The sequence below is a fragment of the Lolium rigidum genome, chromosome 7, assembly GCF_022539505.1.
Source record: "Lolium rigidum isolate FL_2022 chromosome 7, APGP_CSIRO_Lrig_0.1, whole genome shotgun sequence".
Taxonomy (NCBI): Eukaryota; Viridiplantae; Streptophyta; class Magnoliopsida; order Poales; family Poaceae; genus Lolium; species Lolium rigidum.
In genome coordinates this window covers 281,023,789-281,029,999 of record NC_061514.1, presented here as the reverse complement: position 1 = coordinate 281,029,999, position 6,211 = coordinate 281,023,789, and the positions used below count along the sequence as shown (strand labels likewise).

Genomic DNA, 6,211 nt, shown 5'->3' with positions numbered 1-6,211 from the left:
CTGAGTGGATCTTTGATTAGTACTCATAGAAGAAGCATGCGGCCCCGAGGGGTCAAGTGAGGACCGAACCTGAGCGTGAACGTACCATCCGAGCAAAGCAAAACACAATACCATTTGCAAATCATATATAGAAGAGCTTTGCACAGCAACCGCAGGCATGAGTTGCAGTTTAAAGAAGACAAATCTAATACAAGTCCAGTTATCCATGTATCCAAAGTCAAGAACAAGTGACAGCTTTTGCAATTCCTCATAACCCAAATTATTGCTACTGTGATGCCTCCTTTTCTCACAATGCAACCACAGGTATAGGCATTCATCTCTCAGCCAACCAAACGGCACAACAAATTTAACTATACAATCTGTCAGTACAAAAAAGAATTCTCCTTTACATGGGATGAAGCTACAGGTTCAGAGGGCATAACAATGTTGGGCAACCTCAAAATGGCAAAGATCTTGAGTAACACTGCAAAACAGCTCTGAGGTCATGAGAAGTGACATAGTAGGTGAAGCTCCTAACTTCTGCTTCTAACAAACTAAGAATCTTCAGAATCTTCAGAATGGGTTTCTGGAACTACGAAGTCCTGCATGTTATCATCAGACTCGGATGACTCCGGACTGTAATCCGAATCATTGCTCTTGCTGTCTGAGCTAGGCTCAGAAGCTGATGAAGGACTGGTCGATGAAAGACTGGTCGATGGAGACATGGAAATATCCTTGTGGTCCTCACATGTTTGGCCTGACAAAATGAGGCACTTTTTGTTCATTCTGTATTCTAACAAAATACAGGCTTATGCAACATAATTATCTTAAATACTATTGACCTTATATGTCATTATTTTTTATGGACTTACCTAGCCTTGGACTGCTACGTAACACCTCCTCCATTCTCGTCAGTAATTTTGTCTTTAGGTGCATCTGCAAATGTTTTCTGAAATTACAAATAATGCATATATATGTAGAGAAGAGGGGACTGTAGTCTAAACACACCTCATTGTACATAAACTCCTTCTCATGATAACTCTCCCAGGATTCTACCTTCTATAGCAGCGCTGATTAATATAAAGAAGAGGTCAGCAAATTATCAAAAATCTCTACATCTATTCTGAAACTTTATTTTTTATCGCAATTGCTCAAGAGTAAAACCTTCCTATTTTTGAGGCAATTTAAATATGAAAGAAACTGAGAAGAAGAATAATGAAAGTGTGATCCCATGATGAGGCTCAACAACAACCAGATAGTGCTAAAAAAAGGTAAATACGGTCCTCCGAATATTTCAGGAAAGATGAGGCTAGGAGCATGCCCCTACTCTGAACAAAAGTGCAAGCAAATGGACAAATGGTATCTGAATCTTACCTCCTATTTCACTTCTGAAACTTAGAAGCTGAATCTCATCATTATGTGTGTTAAGAATCTTCTCAGACCCATCAATAATGTCTTTTCTCAGTTTAAGTTCTTTTTTCAGCTTCATTATTAAACCTTGCAGCTTCTTGATGATCAACGTTGCGTCCTCTTTTCCTGCTTTCACATCATGCATGCTGAAGTCGAGTTCATAATCTTGTGCATTCAAATGGCTTTGGCTCACAAGTTCTGAGATCACTTTCTTCTTCTTCGAAATTTCCTCCATCAACTTTCTTTCCACATTACTATCATTAGCAATCTGGTTCAAATTTAACAAAATAAAATTATTTCCTTGCACTTTTCATCCTAACAAGGTTATACTAATTACAACAAAAGATAGTAGTACATGACAAAATATAGTACGAGAAGTAACAGGGGAGAAATAAAACATTGTGATCTGGGGAATAACATTAAGCTTACATTTGTTAATCTCTCTTTCTTTAGCACCTCCAATCTTTTCACCACGTCCTCTAACATAAAAACTGTCAAGCCATCATCTTCCTTGTCACTTTTGAATATCTCTTCCGCAAAGTCAAGATTCAGATCATCACATAACAAGTATATAGCTTTGAAGTGTCTGGGAGTATTCTGGCATAAATAAGAAAGTATGCATTGTTTAGTGAGAAATGCACATGTCAAAGGGATTAATACACTAGTGAAAAAATCAGAGAGATCATACCTTATCCTTTTGAAACAACTTCAGCAAATACTTCAGCTCTCTGAGTCGTTTCAAGGACAAATTGGGTTTATGAGACAGCAGAACAGCTGACGGTCTGAACTGAACAGGGCGCATGGAGCTCGAATAACCCTCTAACTCTTGTATAACATCCACAAATTCATCCCACCTCCCCCTCCTTTTCTTTCTAGCCTCTTGCAGATTGTTCAACATATAATCCAGTTTAACTTCTAGTGAACCAGAAATCTGATGAAACAATAGATTAGATGTGCGCATTTTACTATACCATAAATAATTTAAGAAATAATTTTATCTAACCTCAATCTTGTTTTTCCTTTCATTTTCACCAAGCTCATCACAGATTCTGTGGTACTCAACCTCAAGGACATGCATTATGTTCTACAGACACAACCAACCAATTACAGTATAGTTTACATGTATTAACATATGGTACACACCGTAAACAGGAAATACGTACTTGCAAAGACTCGGGGTGAATTTTAACCATCCTGGTTTTGGTAACTGGGCATTTACACACAGAGATAATAAATGAGTATTAAATCCAAATTGAAGGGAAAAAAGGTGACCCAAAAAATGGATATAGCCATAGTTTGCTAACCTGAAGGAAACGAATTCTCGGGGAATAGATCACTTCCTGAGAAATTGCCAAGGCTATCCTCGATTTGTTCCATTTGAAGGTATCTATCTAGCCTAAGGATGCATAGTAATTAAAAACAACAAGTCAGATGCTATAAATTTCGAATGATGGTAACAACACACATGTGTGCTTGCACATGCAAGTCCACAAAAGAATGAACAAGCAAGCACCAGGCAGCTTGGAAGCCTGAGCACATCTCAGTCCGTCATGATAATACACAAATTCCATGCCAGCCAATAAAATGCGGATACATTTTTAAGTAACAAAATTGAGATATAGCTAGTTTAGATGATCACGACTTCAAGAAAATAATCAGAGCAAAGACATTCTCAATGACACACAATAAAATAAATACATAATGCAGGTGTAAGTTAAAGAATCTCCAATATGTGATGTTGTATACTCCATTAACGTTTCATTTACCTGTTCAAATTGATGCCACAATTCAAACATGGGTAGTTGGCGTTGCTTTCATTCATAAGACTGAAGAATTTAAGTTGTGATGCACACACAAGGTAGCAAAGTAACGCGTGTCTTTGCATGCAGAAGCTAAAATAGTACTAAAAAGATCCCTCAGGTAGGACAAGAGCTCTTAATTCAACAATTTGAACTTGAGACCCTTTGGGCATTAAACTCCTGAACAGATCTTCTAAGTGCTTCATACCATGACATTCCAAAAAAAAAAACATCTGACAGACCATCCTTTTTTTGGATAATGGAATTTCATTGATGCATCAAGATAAAGGGCCGTCCATATGTACTGACAAACATAATCGATCAGACAACCAAAGTTTTCATCATATTAAACATTTGCATCCAAATTACATAGGGGAAACAACACCTTGTGGATTTCACTTGTCTAACAAACAACAACAACAACAACAAAAGATGAACTAAGTTCACAATACATAGGGGTAACACTAGTCTTCAGGCAGCAGCCCTATGCACACCACACATCAAAGGAAACACGATCTGTGATGACATATATATATAAATAATATAACCCCTGCAACAATTTGTATACCTTCAAGAACATAAAAACTATGTGACACATGAAAAGAGCAAAGCGTCGAAGAAACGGGAGGGGGGAGGGGATGCAGAAATTCATATTAGCTTCAAGTGCATTAATTGTTCTCAATGGATAATGGTTGATTACCCAATTCCTGGAAATACACCCATATCAAATTCCGCACAGTCTTTCTTCTCAATTTATTTCATATATGAATATAGGCAATGCTGCTCAATAGGTTAACACTTCATGGTCAACACTGTTCTTGCTCAATTGTCAGACAAGAACAAAAGGAACAGCAGATTACCATCAGAGCTTCATCATACAATTCCTAACCTATTCACGACCAAAAGATTCCCATAATCAGAAGGACACATACTAATCCAGTTAACTCTACCGTGATCTGGAATAAAACGAGGTCTCAGTGGCCTAAACAGGGTACACCGTACACGAACCAAACAAGATTTCAGTCGCGATCTGGAATAAAAGAGCAAGCACATCCACATGCACATATTGCCAGCACAATCTGGGAATGGCACATCCAAACTTCAAATCACACAAATCCGACCGGATTAGGTCGATTAGGGTTTATGGGGATCCAGAACCGACGAACCATACCACGATCGATGAGGTCGAAGACGGGAGGGTTGCTGAGCCTGAGGACGAAGCGACGAAGTCCGAGTCCTTATCTGGAGCGGAGGTGCTGTAGGAGAGGCACAGCCGCGGCGGAAGTGCCGTCGGAGAAGCGCGGCCGCGGCGGAGGTGCCGTCGGAGAGGCGCGGCCGCGACGGAGGTGCCGCCGGAGAGGCGCGGCCGCGGCGGAGGTGCCGTCGGAGAGGCGCGGCCGCGGCGAAGGTGCGGCCGGAGAAGCGCGACCGCGGCCGAGGTAGCGTCGGAGAGTCACGGCAGCGGCGAAGGTGCCGTCGGCGAGTCGCGGCCGCGGCGGAGGTAGCGTCGGGTGCGTGCTTGGTGGCGGAGTACGGGGGCCGCGGAGGTGGCGTCTCGGGCGTGCTTCGCGGCGGAGTAAGGAAGCGGCGGTGCAGATGGCTTCGGCTGAGTCAGCGGCGGGCCTTCCGCCGCTGCGGCGCTGCAGGAGCGGAGACGACGGTGTAGGGTTTGGTGACGGAGCACCGGGAGGCGGGAGGCGGAGGAGATCGACGAGGCTGTGGCGAGGTTCGGGTGACCGTTATACTATGGCGGGGGTCTGGGAATCGTGAATTGGGCAGCCACGCCGTTACACCGCATTTATGGACCTCCCATCCCAGCTAAAAAAAAATCCTTTTCCCCTGAAAAGAAGCTTAAAAAATCCTTGATTCCATAAAAAAAAGCTAAGAAAATCCTCAATATTATTTTTCCCTTCAGGGTTTATTTTATTCCTCTCGTCGGGGCAATCTTGGCGGTAACCTTACTTTTTTTTTTAGAACACAGTACAAGGCAGATGCTCACAAACACGCACGTACAAACACCCATATGAACGCACGCACACCCTACCCCTATGAGCACCTCCGAGGGACTGAGCCGGCATATCTTGAGGTTGACGAAGTCACCACTGGCGCCTCGCTGTTGACGGGCACGTCACCTACCACTGAAAGCATAGCACCGGTTAAATCCTGGAATAAATCCAGGTAAATGCAAACACCCATGCCAAGTCTAGGAATTGAACCTGGGTGGGCTGGTTCCACCAAAAGGGACATAACCACCAGAGCCAAGCTCTGTTTGCAACCTTACTTTTTCTCTTCCCTAGCTTCGGAGAGTTTTCGCTCATCCGTTTGGGTCTTTGGGATGATCAAGGGGTGGTCATGGATGGTCAAGTCTCGATTCCTAGCCTTGGCATACAACAGATTTCCTAGCTAGGTTCCTAGGGTTTTCCACGACTTCTAAAGCTACTGATCTAGGGCGATGATCGATCAAGCATCCTGTTCGAGGGAGAAGGCAAGAGAGAACGAGCTGGCAAAGTATGGATGATCTAGGACTCTGCTATGAAGATTTAATGATGTAATATTCGAAGAAGAGGGTACTTCGGTGGAGGAAATGCGGTGATGGCTAGCAATGGCCAAGATTCACAAGAAGACTCCCTTATAGTCAAAGCTCACAGCCAAAAAGAAACTTGTATTGGTTCTTTTCCTTTTAAATATTTAGGCATTCCTATTCACTTTCGGAAATTAAAAAATAGCGAATGGAAACCTATTGAGGATAGATTCGAAAGAAAATTGAGTAGTTGGATAGGGAAGCTTTTATCTTATGGGGATCGATTAATTCTTATCAATTCGGTGCTAACAAGTTTGCCAATGTTTATGCTCTCATTTTTTGAGATACCAGTGGGGGTGAGGAAGAGGCTAGACTTCTATCGATCACGTTTCTTTTGGCAAAGTGATGGACATAAGCGAAAATATAGGTTATCTAGATGAAACATTATATGCCGACCGAAGGACCAGGGGGTTTAGGGATTGAAGTTTTAGAGTTAAAAAAT

General features: G+C 42.2%; 1 long non-coding RNA gene across 1 annotated transcript; it reads right to left on the bottom strand.

The window, feature by feature from the left end:
• Positions 1–1,887: 1,887 nt before the first annotated feature.
• On the bottom strand, positions 1,888–2,463 carry LOC124673967. The gene is made up of 3 exons (XR_006992890.1): positions 2,393–2,463; positions 2,078–2,320; positions 1,888–1,986 (listed from the first exon to the last, which is right to left on the bottom strand). It is a non-coding gene; the product is annotated as an uncharacterized LOC124673967 (long non-coding RNA).
• Between the last annotated feature and the right edge of the window lie 3,748 nt (positions 2,464–6,211).